Genomic DNA, 15179 nt, shown 5'->3' with positions numbered 1-15179 from the left:
CAACATTGAAAGGAGGAGTCAATACCAATAAGCTCTCCCAAAGCAGATCCTATAGATCTAAGAATTTCTATTTGGAGAAGCTCTAGAGGTAAAGATTGGATATTAAACCAAGATGGGATCATAAATTCTAGCCCTTCTACTCTAAAATTATGGGACCATTCTACGAATTTAACCACATGACCTTTAAAGAAGCACTCATATACTTAAATAATTCCCAACAATACAGAATTTTAGTAACCTCAACCATGAATGTGTTTGAATTAACAAATTGGACACATTATGATAGAAATACAATGGATTTGAGAATGGAAAATACTTTGGCTAAATATTTGAATATGTACACTACTTATTCTAGTATAGGATGGAACACACTTGACACACACTTCATGCACAATGCATACACAAATAAACCTAGAGCTACAATTCCAATTACATACCATATACATCCATAGAATCTCTACACAAGCAGAAAATCCCACATTAAAGGGAAATTAGCTCCATTCCATAAAGTTCACCCACTTAACATACAAGGAAAGCAATAAAGAATAGATGCCATAAAGTTAACCATCAAAGCAGACATTGTCTTACAGAATATGAGGCAACCTCCAGGCATGCACTGGCATACACAATATAAATATGGAGTCTACATCAACATCAAAGATCACATTGTCAGATTAAAGTACCTAAATAAACAATGCATTAGGAGTCTATGTTGTATTAGGGCAAGGTTACTGCACTGTGTTCTTAATTGAAAGTTTGGTGACCCTTTTAGATTACTTTGTAGTTTCACATTAAAAGCTTAGTTTGGAAGTATAGGAAATTGATAACACTCTTACAAAGAAATGACAATAAGGAAACAAGTAACTGGCATGAAAATTCCAAAAAAAGCATGTAAGTGCAATACATGAATATAAAGCTCAATAAGGATAGATTACCTTTGGGAGCTTGAATGGATAATCTGGAGGAAAATGTATGGTGACCAAAAACACATCACTTTCGAATATGAACTATCTGAAGGCCCCATAATTGTTACTTGCCAATGGAACATATCCTCTGCCACTGGACTTGCAAAATAATAGCAAGAGCATTTGGATTCCTTTTTTATCTTCTCAATTAGGCTTTAGACTTGATGTCACAATTTTACGATTGCAAGCCATCATGAAATGTTGAACAAGATTTTGGAATTTGGAGGGTGGAGAGGGTTGCAAGAAAGCATGCCAACAAAAGAGCTTCTTGGCATGTGACCTTTTAAGTCCTGACATTCTATAAATGCAAGAAATAGAGAGACCCCAAGATAGGAGAACTCCCAAGTCCCAGGTCATCACAATAACCATGCTTTGAGATCCAAGCTTGTCTTCTTTGATGTGCCTGAGTATTCACCGGCTGAACCTTGGACTAACAATGAAATAGGGCACGAAATAGAACTTTTTAAATTTTAACATGATGAAGCCCATGTTGGTCAAAATTTTGACCAACACTTAGGGCGAAATATGTGTTGGTCAAAATTTTGACCAACACAGGCATGGATTTTAAAAAAAGATATTTTTCCTTGTCTATTCCAACCGATTTGACCCCATTTTAATAGATGGTAAAAAATTTTGGTCTAAAAATGGGGTCAAATGTACTAGTGTTCAATGTGAAAGTGTTGTACAATGATATGTTGTAGCAACATGAGAAGAAAGAAAATGATTATGTAGTGTTGGATGATACTCCAAAAGATGATGTTCCAGCAGTCCCTTATGCTCTGCAACAACTGCAACAATAAAAACCACACACCTCAGTGAATGTTAGATGGTCAACGAGGCTAAGTAGACCTCCATAAATATTTTTTCCCTCTTTGTATTCTATTTTATTAATAGATGCTACTGAACCTAAATGTTATGATGAAGCTGCGCAAGTGGATACAAATCTTCATTGGGAGTCTACAATGTCCGAAGAAATGGACTCCTTGTTGAAAAATCATACTTTGGGATTTATGAAACTTACCTCAAGGTAAAAGGGATTTACAAAATAAATGGGTTTACAGGTTGAAAGAAGAGGATCGAGGTAAGAAAAGATTTAAAGCCAAATTTGTTGTAAAAGGATTTGCATAGGAAAAGGGCATTGATTTTGATGAGATATTTTCTTATGTTGTTAAAATGACTTCTATTTGCATCATTTTAAGTCTTGTGGCTATTGAACATTTGCATTTGGAGCAACTTGATGTTAAAACAACTTTTCCTTATGGTGATTTGGATGAATAAATATATATGGTACAACCATGGGGATTTGAGTGTTAAGATCATAGCTATAGTCAAATTGATTTAATCTTAAGATGCAATATATATATATATATATATATATATATATATATAATATTATATAATACATATGTTATATTGTGATTTATATTGTTAATAAATATTAACTAATAATGATTAATCATAGATACATGTCTCTTCACGAGGCATTTCTCCTACTCTTATATTTATAAGAGATTGGGATATGCATTTGGAACATATCTATAACAATGACAATATAATTACATTTGCAAAAATGATCCATGTTACTTAACACAGTATCAAAGCTTAGTTGGGATGCAAATGTAAGGAAATAAATAAAGATATATGAGAAGTGATAAAGCATTAAGTGTAAAGAGCATCCGGAAGTGAAGGCAACAATGGTTCAGAGATAAATATCTATGAGCAACAATTTTGTATGTAAAGTTTGAAGATAACAATATGTTGAGCATGATTATGTAGTTGAGTGTGAAGAATTAACTGTAAATTTGTACAAGAAGAATTGAAAATAACAATGATTATATGTGTATACCTACGATTATAGGGTTATACAATCATGGTTATAACAATACTATGATACATATACTCTACAAAGATGATGATGGGCATCATAGGATGATTTTGAAATCCATTTCTCCTTTAAATAACCTGCACACACACATGATCTGAATCAAAGGGTTGTACCAAAATAACTTGAGGTTCAAGCATGGAGGAAATCAAGGATTTGAGCATAAGTTGCATGATGCATAGCATCATCAAGAAGCTCCTAATACTGAGTGATGTAGTGGTCTATGGAAAAGGTGCAATACATCCACTTAAATATCTTTCCTGATATATTGTTCCCGACAATATGTTGTTCCCCTAAATACATTAGGCATAGTGGACTTAGAAGATTGCAGCTCTGAGGGACGGAGTTAAGACCGAGTTGAATGTTAAAGGAAAATTCCTCTCAAATTATCATTGGAGATGGATATTCTAAAGCAACAACATTGATTGGATCAAGCCATTATACAATGTTAGATGCATGGGCAGAGAGATACAGTTGATTTCATCGTGCGATGGCATGACTCTATGACCTATTGAATCGACATAAACATTAAATATGCAAATTAATATAATGGTATCATAGTGGTACATAAATAATATAACAGAAGAGGTCAACCATGTAGTCAAGCCCAAACAAATCAAAATTCCTCTCAAATTATCATTGGAGATGGATATTCTAAAGCAACAACATTGATTGGATCAAGCCATTATACAATGTTAGATGCATGGGCAGAGAGATACAGTTGATTTCATCGTGCGATGGCATGACTCTATGACCTATTGAATTGAAATAAACATTAAATATGCAAATTAATATAATGGTATCATAGTGGTACATAAATAATATAACAGAAGAGGTCAACCATGTAGTCAAGCCCAAACAAATCACAGTGAGCCATCCATGATAATGATACCAAGCAATATAAGGAAGTGGGTGATTCAAAGTAAAGACATAAACCACAAAATTATTGACTTATAAATAAATATCTAGTTAGAGACAAATCATACTAAAGGACTTCATGGTTGATGGTGTATACGTGAAAACCTAATCTGCCAGGAGCATGCATAAACAAGCAAATGTTAGTAGCATGTGCATATATGAAGATTGAAATCGAAAGAACTACTAACTAACTTGAGTTTCACTATGCTAATGCAACCAATAGAAAAGAGTCCCACACAATCTTGGAGAAGCTCAAAAAAGGCACCCAAATGAGACCTTGTTGGTGTGCTCAAGATTGAGGGATGTGGATGTGATCTCCTCAAACACAACTATGAAGAATCCCAAGATGATGAAAATATTAAAATGAGTATGAACCTATACTAAATGAATGGAGAACACTTCAATAAATAGCTATGGAAGCAACCATTCTTGAAAGCATTCAAGGATAATGGAGATGGATGCAAGAAAATAAACTAAGTTACTAATGCAAATAAATGAATCTAAATTAACTACTAAACTTAACACGATGCATGAAAATCTCTAAAAATCTCTAGCACCATACTAGCATGATAACAATGTAATGGAAGGAGATGAGAAATGCTTGAGACAAGAGCTCTATTTATAGGCTTGAGGGAGACCTTGAGGAGATGACATCTATGTGGCATCCACATAGGTGTCACAAGGGAGACACATGGGCTAAAGAACAAGCAATGCAAAAGTCAAAAGGAGCCTTTGTGATTTTAGTGGCTCAAGATTTTCTCACACATGTGTGAGCAACCTTGGGGAATGAAGTGGGGGACAAGGATAAAGTAGGATTAACTAGTGGGTAGGCTTAGAAGGATGAGAGTTATGAGTGATAGAATAGTGTTTTAGGTAGGATTGGGATTAAATTATATAAGATTTAATTTAATCATAGGATTAAAGAAATTAATAAAGTGGAGGGATTTAAATAAATTGGGATTTATTTAAAAGAGATTTATGAAGCACTATGCATTAACGAAATTTAACACATTAGGAGCGCCAAACAAGGCATCAAGGACAACATACAAGTCATCCGATAAATGTTGGGAGAGACATACAAAGATGCAAAGAAGGGAATACAATTCTTCCATAATGCTTGGTATCTAGAAAAACATCCTTGTCAAAAAAAGGAACATCGATGGGATTGTAGATGCATCATAATAGTCAATATTACTTGTGCAAATATTTAGACCAAGAGAAATGAAATATGGATTGTGATAGTTCGCAAAGATTCATAGTGATGGAAATATACGAAGGGTTTGAGTTTTATCAAATAATGTCTCAAGAAAGATTGATTTCTCATACTGCACAAGACCATGCGGTGATTAAGTAAGAAAGGTGGGGACTGCACTAGCTAACAATGAAAGGCAATTAGCATTCGGTCAAAGGAATAACACAAGATAAAGTCTTGGCAAAAAAAATGGAGGATGGTCATAAAGAAGAAAATGTGATTCATTCTCTTTTATGCTCGATGGTGTCAATTCATTTTTGCCCCCTCTCTATTGTGGGGGATGGTTGATGTCTACAATATTGGAGAGACTTTATTTTTGTGGAAGTTTGATGTGCACTTGTTAGTGTGTGTATACCAACAAGGAGGAATTAAATGCCATTGTAGTTTCATATTGAATGTCATTGCAATCAAACAAAGTCTGCAGGGACAAAGTCCGTAGGGACAGGAATACGAATTGAATTTAATAGATTTTGTTATTCAACTATGAGAGTCAATTGCTTTCTTGGACCGAGACAAGAACACAAAATGCCAATGAAACATTCAGAAAGGAATAGTCTCCAACATATTTAAAGAAAGGTAAATGGTTGGGAATAAAGTTGTGGAAAGGGGAAAAATAAATAAATAATGAGAGGTATTTTTTTAATTTTCAGTATTACTTTCACCTATTTCTATAATCACCTTAGATTATTATGTGTGGTCTTAATAAGGAAATAAATGTTAAAATATAGATTAAGGTATATATAGAAGGCTGAATATATGCATATATGTTCAAAATATACTTTATCTATATTTTATTGAAATGGTCTTATTATGTAGAACTATTTGTTTTCCTTGAGTATTATTGTAGTCTCTCTCTTATTAATTTTTAATACATGTTAGAAGAGCTATGTGCTTTGATATTTTCTTTTGAGAATGTTATTATAGGAAGAGGGAGATTGAGATTTAGAGGGAGCCTGACACTTTGTTAGAGTAAACCTTGAAAGAGAGGGAGCATGTAGAGGATATGGGTTAGTCAACCTTCAATGATCTCGATCATATTCATTCAGAGGTAGTAAACCATGTTGTGATGGCTTATCCAATGATCAATAAATTGTAGCAATCAAGAGGATTGCAATTCATGCATATACCTTGAAACTATGTGATTTTAATGGGCCTACCCATTGTGTACACCATGAGAAAGTGTTGACTTCTAAATGATGTCACTTATATTTGTAGAAGTTACTGTAAGGAAATTTGATCTGTTGTGAGATGTTAATGAAGTTTTTTTAAGAATTCATTTGAACCATATGCGAGTCTCTCTTTGATGAATGAAACTTGGAATATGAGTTGTAGAGTCAATCATGTGGCACAATCATACTCAATCAAGATATTGGCGTATTTTGGACGAGTTTGTGTTCGATTGTTAAGCTAAATGAATGTTTGGACCTTCAATGGATAAAAAGAGAAAACTAGAACTTAGAAAGGAGTTATCATATTTGATACATAATTGTTCAAAAATATAAGAATAAATGGAAATTTTACATTGTGGGGGTAATAATAGTCAATGTTCCATTCTCACTTTTAAAAGGGAGATGTTCCATTCTCAAATAATCTAAGAAGACAATTTTTAGAATCTTCATACGCAGATAAGTATTCTTATTTTTTACATTTATCTCTCTCTTATTTGTAATTTTTATACATATTATAAAGGTTATTTGCCTTTATCTTTTCCTTTATGTTTGAGGATGTTCTTACAAGAAAAGAAAGTTGGTACTTTACAAATGCTACTAGATATTGTGCAGACTCAACCTAATGATAGTAGCTCCAAAGACCTCGATGATCAAGATGGATAAAATGAGGCTCTTGAAGAAAATATATTTGATGATTAATATTCTGAGACTCTTCTACATTAAGAGGGAGTATGACACTTCTTCGAAGGAAAAACAAGAGCTTAATAGATTGATATCAAATTTAGAGTAAGTTTGATAAGCATCCTTGGGTGAAGAGAGTTTCCAAGGAAGCAACAAGTGTTAGTTTGTGGTGAATGATCATGGAAGTATTGTACATACTCCATAATTTCCTTGATGGGGTTCAGGTTCAGTCCGGGCCCTGAGAACTTTTTTGGGGGCTATTTTATCTGCATTTTTGGGCTGACATGTTATAACTAATTTTAACCCTAAAGCGACAAAAACACTTGTATAAAAAGGGCTTAGGGTTAGGGATTTTCATTAGGTGTGATGCAATAATTTCTTCTTGTGGTGGTACTAAGCTATAAGGGATTACAAATTGTAATCACTGGATCATAATAATATTGGACTCATTGTTTGGTGGACGTAGCCTAGGGATTGGGTGAACCATGTTAATTCTTGGTGTCTTGTGTTCTCTTATGTGTGATTTATTGTTTTTTGATATTGTTTATATCTGCATGTAATTGTTATTTCTGTCCGTGTTTAATCCTAACAACTAGAGGACCTAACTTCCTAGGATTGATGTTCAGAGGGGGAATTCTAAGGTGCAATCCTTTGTAAATGATATCCTCTCTATGAGGAGAAGTTATAAGTAAAATTTATTGGAATGTATTCTTCTCTATGAGATAGAATTGAGCTGAAAGCCTTTGTACCACCCTCTAACCTGGTTCATGGTGGTTAATCTTTCACATATGATATGTAATGAAATGTGGTGATCTTTCATTGACGTGTATAAATAGAAGGAAACCATTGTAAGGTGACAATCTTATAAATGGTAGACTTGTTATCATGACAAACTTCATTAATTTGTTATCCCAAAGTGCTCGAAGTCATGATAATGAATAAAAGGTAATTATTGTAAGGTGACGACTTTATCAATACTTGATCTATCTTCTAACACCAAAATGTCTTGGAGCAAGTGTTATCATGGTTCTTCGGGCCATATTTTTTTTGACACCTTGATAACCAACTTATCATGGTTCTTCAGGCTGAATTTTGTCGGACATCTTGATAATTAACTCATCATGGTTCTTCGGGCTAGATTTTTCTAGACACCATGAAAATCAATTTGTTATGGTTCTTTGGGTTGGATCTTGCTGAACAACATAACTTAAATCTATCATAGACCACACTTAAGGTGGTGTTCAAATCTTGTATTATAATTACTTTAATTCTCGCTTTGTCAAAGAGGGAGTGTGGAGAAATTTAGCCTCATAGTGTATTAAAGCAAATTTCATATGTAATATATATATATATATATATATATATATATATATATATATATATATATATATATATATATATATGTATGTGTTGTTGGATTTATGTTCATATCTGTAATTATACCATTCTAGGAATATCACATTGAGATGATATATCTCCATATGCTTGAGAGCATATTGTGTTCCATAACAAATCATCTATAGCTAAGAGGAAGTGTTAAGATTATAGCTAAAGTCGGATTCATTTAATCTTAAGATGAAATGTTAATATATATCATATATATATATATATTATACATATGTATTATATATAATACATATCTTATATTGTGAATTATATTGTTAATATATATTAACTAATAATGATTAATAATAGAGACAAGTCTCTTCATGAGACATGTCTCCTACTCTTATATTTATAAAAGATTGGGATATACATTTTGAACATATCTATAACAATGGTAATGTTATTACATTTGCAAAAATGATCTATGTTACTTAATGTTGAGGTCAAAGGTAAGGAAAGTTCAGTGTGTAGATTGAAGAAAAGTTTATATGGCTTGAAGTAAGCACCTCAACAATAGTATCTTAAATTTGATAGTTTTATGCATGAGCATAGATACACTAGGTGTCATTTCGATCATTGTGTTTATTTTAAGATGTTTGATGATGACAACTGCATTATTTTATGTTTATATAATGATGATATGATTGTAGTTGGGTCTAACATGGATCAAATTAAGGGGTTAAAACATTAGTTAGCACATTCATTTTCTAAGAAGGATTCAGGGACAAAAAAATAAATCCTTAGTATGAAAATTTGTAGAGATAGGAAGAATAAAAAATTCACATTATCTCAAGCTGATTATATTGAGAAGGTGTTGAAACTTTTCTCTATGGAGAATGCCAAAGTTGTCAGCACATCTTTTCCTAATCATTTGAAATTGACTAAGGAGACATGTCCAAAGACACCAAACAAGGAGGTTAAGACGTCCAAGTTACTTTATGCTTCAACTACAGGGAGCTTAATGTATGCCATGGTATGTACTAGGCTAGATATTGCACATGCAGTGAGAGTTGTTAGCACATATATGAGCCATCCAAGGATTGAGCATTGGAAGATAGTTAAATGGATTCTTAGATATTTGAGAGGAATATCCAGTAAGTGTTTACATTTTGGGGGGTCTATTACTAATTTATAAGGTTGTGTTGACTTAGATTTGGTAGGAGATCTTGATATCAAGCAGAGTACTACATGTTATGTATTTACTATTGATGGGACAATAGTGAGTTGGACTTCTCAGTCACAGAAGGTAAATTTTGTATCCACAACAGAGACAGAGTATATTGCTACTACAGAGGCAACCAAGGAGATGATATGACTTCAATTCTTCATGGAAGGGTTGGGTCACCCTTAGATGGATAATTATTTGTTTACAAATAGCTAGAGTGTCATTCATCTTGCAAAGAATTCTTATTTACATTCAAAGACAAAGTGCATTTCTAGTTGCAGTACCATTTCAATCGGTCAGTTTTGGATGATGGATAGTTAAAGATGAAGAAGATACATACATATGATAATCTAGCAGATATGTTTACCAAGACAATGACAATGGAGAAGCTAAACTCCTCTTCAGCTTCAATTGGTCTTCTAGACTGAACAAAATAAAAGAACAACAAAGTCTAGGGTGGTTTGATATTCTAGTGGGAGCTGTAGGTTTAACAATGCTATGATCAATCTCCAAGTGGGAGGTTATTGTTGTGGAGTCTAATTAGTCTCCAAGTGGGAGAATTTTGTGATGTGAAGCCTAATCAGACTCAAAAGTTATTTTTTCCCCACCTTAGAGATTGCAGTTTCCCCCTAGATTTTACTATGGGGGTTTGGGGTCAATGCTTGTAAGACGGGGTCAATGGGCAACACCCCTTGTGGGGTCCTAGGGAATATCCCTAGGTGCGCTCCATGTCCCAGTACAGGGTGGGGTCGAGGGGTAACACTCTTATGGGGTTTTTTAGGAGCAACACCCTTGAACACTCAACAAACTTTATGATTGTAAAAGGCATTGACTTCTATTTTTCTATTGGATGACTTATTCAGCGACAAAAAGCTTGTATAAAATGGCTTAGGGTTATCGATTTCATAATGTATGATGAGATTGTATCTTCTTGTGGCAATATTGAGCTGTAAGGGATTGCATATGGTAATCACTAGATAATAATAATATTGGACTTGTTGTTGGTGGACATAGCCCAGGGATTGGGTGAACCATGTTAAATATTTGTGTCTTGTGTTCTCTTTTGTGTGATTTATTATTTTTTGATATTGGTTATTATTGCATGTAATTGTAATTTTTGTCTCTGATTAATCCTAACACTGTGGTCCTAAATTGGGACAAGGGGTTCTAATTGAGTAAATGTCAAAAATTTACATAGAGTTGAAGTGGAGTAAGTGGGATCAAGGGTAGATCAAGCATAAAAATATAGGAAAATAAAACACTAAAATAGGATCTAATTAAGCAAGAAATGTTATATAGATACAATTTATGGCGTTACATATACTATGTCCAAACTACTCATGGGTTGTGAAAAAGGTTGAGGATTAGGGATTTAAATAAGATTCCTTTAAGGCAATTCAACATTTTGTCCATACTTTGTAGTCAAGGAATTCTACAAAGCCACAATTTCCACTTGTAGAGTTACGTCCATGTTTTCACATAAAGCTTTATATATGACTCAATCATTATCCATAGGAGGTTTAGCCGTTATCATCAAACATGGAGAGGAATTCTCCAAAGTTGATTAGGGAGGAGAAATATTGAAACTAAGGAAACAAACAATATGGAATATTTTGGGGTGACATTTATTGTCAGTTCACTTGGGTTCTCTTGCAATCTTGTACATAGATTTTTGAGATATGTTCAAGAGATTATTTAGGAGACAATATGTGCTCCATTTGAACCACCAACACATGCTACAACCGAGTTTGACAATTATTAAAGAACAACATTTGTCGATCATTGTCCAAATACAATTCAAATAACAACAATAAAGATGAAAAAAAAATACTTCAATTACCATTACAATTGTAATGGGTATTGATGATATATAAATCTTGAGGATCGACTCTTTCAAAAGTTGTAGTTAATATATATGACCACTAGAAACAATAAGATTTTTTATATGAGTACTAGAGATGATGGACAAAGTTGTAGGTCTAAGATGCTATGTAGATTAGGGGAAACCCTTTTCATTTGATCACCCATTTATATCCTTCCATTGACTATGTGGTGGAGGTGTCTAGGTGTGGGCTTCGCTAGGGGTGAAGGAAACACTATTGGGTGCAGTAGTGATGTATTTTGTGGGGTTATTTTTGGAAATTTTTTTATGTCTATGTTTACCTCCCTGGCTGTGAGGTAGATATTTTGGGATCTCTCATTTTTCTATGTAAATAGGGTTATATTAATATGGATTTGAGCTGGTTTCTACTCTATGGTTTGGCGGAAAGGGATTTTTCTTTCTTTAGCTTTGTGTTTTGGTCTTTTGGACTTGCAATTTGATGGATAAGTGTGGTGCTTCCCCCAGTCTAACACTTTCTAGAGCTATCGATATTGCAGACCCACCTTCCTCCCCGCATGTAAATGTTATGGAATATTTGAAAAAAGTATTGATTGGTAAGGTTCTTCAACTTTGAAGGGTTTTCTCATAATCAAGAAAGTGGATGATTGTTTGAAGAGATTCCAAGATCATTTGATCTTCCTGTCTAAAATGGAGAAGGTCATAAAGGATACTTTGTACTTGAGAAGATATGCTTCTATTTGCAAATTCACAGGGCTTTGTCGTTCTTTGCCAATTCTAAATCATGAGCTCAATGGATTTGGTACCTTGAAGGTGATATGAAGATAATGATGGCTGCCAAAAATTACTTTCTAGTTGTTTTTTTCATTCACAATATATAGATTAAGAATTTTGGAGGTGGTCTTATTTTGTAAAATTAGGGTTCTCTTTCATTAAACCTTGGCATTGGGATTCAACTTTTTTTGAGGAGCTTCTCTTGCGGGTCCTTGTCTATGTTCAACTTTTATGACTTCTACTTCAATTTAAAGGATATTCTTAATTTGATTTCTTTTCTTGGAATATCAATTATTTTTTCTCAATATGCTCTAGATAGAAATCTAATTTCTTATGCCCATATTTGTGTTGAAGTTTATTTCAATAACCAATTACTAGATTCTATAGAAATATGCCTCAGACCCTTATTATTGGATCAATAACTTGACTACAAAACCCTTTCTTTTAGATGTCGAGTCCTCCATGAGTATGAGCATTTTTAAAAGTTACACCCTCAATTCAATCTAACAGTTGTTACAACTAATGCTTCCTCCAACCTTAGTCTTAGGGATAATAAATGGAAGGATCTTGTGTCTGGATGGGGTATTTATTCTTGTTAAGCTTCATAATAAGGGGAGATGTTAGAACAAAATTGTCAAGAACAAATGAAATGATGAAGTCTTTAACTAGTTTGATGTTTCACAAGACTTGAATTAGGAAGAGGGGATTCCAACTGAGTTGTCATTTGACGTTGGAACCTTGGGATTGGATTTTTCATAAATAAAATAGAACTATAATCAAAACCTATCTTTGATTGATCTACATAATAGTTATATGGACACAAATTTACCCTCCCAACTTTTGGATTTATCAAAATTAGGCGGGATTGAAGCTATGAAGGTGTTGGAGCCTTAGTGAGTCTACTTTCTCCTTGGGTGAAAGAGGCCTTGGATTTTGGGAAAAACAATGTGGCTTCATTTGCCTAGTCCTTGTATAAAAATCCTATTTGAAAGGGGCCTCTAGAAAAATATTCTAAGGCAGTGAATAAGAAAGAGAGGGAGAAGGTTAAGTTAATTGATGAGATGTTGGTGAAATTTGGGCTAGTGAAGACCATTCATTCTTATTTCTCCCAATCTTATAAATGATTGTTAGGGGCATGAATACCATCCCTAGACTAAAGACTATACATGATTTGATTGGTAGTATTGTATTTGTTCAAAAAACTAAATTGATAATGGACAACACACTTAAGAAATTTATTAGAATCTGGCCTCATGACTTTTTTTAATGTATGAGGGCCCATGATAACTCTAGTGATATGACTGGTTTTTGGGATCCAAGGAAAGTTGTCCCTCTTTGGTGGATCATGAGTCACTCTTTAATTTCAGTAATGGTTTCTAATTTGGATTCTACTAAAATTTCTCATTTTACTAATTTGTATGCTCTTATTGATCTCTAAGGAAATATCAACTTTGTTCTCACGTTTGCTATAATGGGCATCTTTCTCTATGTCTGCCTTGAATCATGACTAGTGCCTTTAAAGTTGTTTCTAGCTTAAAGGAAAAAAGAGGTGGCATAGTTGGGTAGTGAAACATGGTCTAAGTGCATGTCCCTTGAGTGGACATTCTCAACATGATGCATGTTGATGGATCTTTGTATGAGTAATGCATAATCCTTGTATAACCTAAACATGTCTTACTTTGGACTTATTTTGTGAATGTTGATGAAGTTGATCATGTGAATCATGCTCTTGAGGCTGACGTGAATTCGATGCTTGATTGACCTTAATCCTTGCATAGAGATAATTTAATGTGGATATGTTATAAATTTTGTATATTCCACTTTTCATAATTAAGGGGTCACATTTTATTGGAATTGTAAGCTGTGCAAGTTGAATTTAGTTGCATACTTACATGTATCATTACTTAATTGTAGCATAGTATTGGAGTTGTAGACAAAAACAATTGCGTGATGTGTCTGCATATGTTCTCCAATGTACCTTGGATGTTGTATTCTTGGGCATTGTTTTTCAGTTATCCCCTCAAACGTGGTTGACATTATTTAATTAGACATGTGAGAGTAATTTAAGTGATTATTTATTTAGTTATTAATGAAAAGTTCAAATTATTGTAAGGGCTAACATTGAATTTTTTAGGTTTCTAATGATTGTCTAGTCACCAAACCTCTCATCTATTTATTTGTTACCTTTGGTTACACTTGATTTATTGTTGGAATTGATAATTCCCCCTCCCTAGGCTCTCTTTTAAATCTTGTGGTAACTATTCTTAGTGTTTGAAGTTGTTGGTCCTGTGCTAGGTTAAGTGAATCATTCTTTGTCATGTTCATTATGAACCTATGCTAGAATGTGCAACAGAGTAAATTGCTATGTTAAGTGTTGTTCTTTGTCATGTTCATTATGAACCCATGATACAACGTGCAAGGGAGTAAATTGCATAGAATGTACTAGATCATGGTGTTGTATTAATTAAAACAATGGTTAAACAAAATATCTTCCTTAAGACATGTTTAAAGTTTTCTGAAATGCATGATTGCATGACATCACATTAATTGGAGTTGTGTGTAATTTGAAAATTCCTACTCTTTGTAAATGCAAGTGTATGATTTATACAATATTTGAATAGGTGTAAATTTCTTGTGCTTGTTATTGAATGAAGTGTATTTGTACAAATATGTTTGCACTTGGTGTGTTTTGTACGATCTTGCAATTGAAATGGTGAAACCATGTGTGTTCTTCTTGCCTAATTCTAGTTGTTAGTATATGGTTGAGTGTGATGAGTTCCCCAAATTTTATCGATTATTGCTTGTGTTGTCTCAAGACCATGATCCCTAGTGCTTTGGCATTAGTTGAGTGTTTGTGGAGGTGTTTAAGACACCAAGAGACATGTTGTTTGATAGAACAAGCATGAGAGTTGTATCATTTTGGATGCAAATTCACTTATTACAAGTATTTTTGACATAGTGTACGGATATAAAGCGCACTAGTTAGTACTTTGACACCTATTACTAGTGTGTCTTATATTATCTTTATAGTTTTGTCTCTTATTTGGCTACTTATTATGGTCATCTATGTGGTTGGAATAGTCCTCCTTACTAGTATTGGGGTGTTCTTGTCTAAGTCTAGAAGAGGATGTAGTTCTTTTATGAGGA

This window comes from Cupressus sempervirens, chromosome 6 (assembly GCF_028749045.1).
Source record: "Cupressus sempervirens isolate cs-2001-9-10 chromosome 6, ASM2874904v1, whole genome shotgun sequence".
Taxonomy (NCBI): domain Eukaryota; kingdom Viridiplantae; phylum Streptophyta; class Pinopsida; order Cupressales; family Cupressaceae; genus Cupressus; species Cupressus sempervirens.
Note: the sequence above shows the minus strand (reverse complement) of the source record.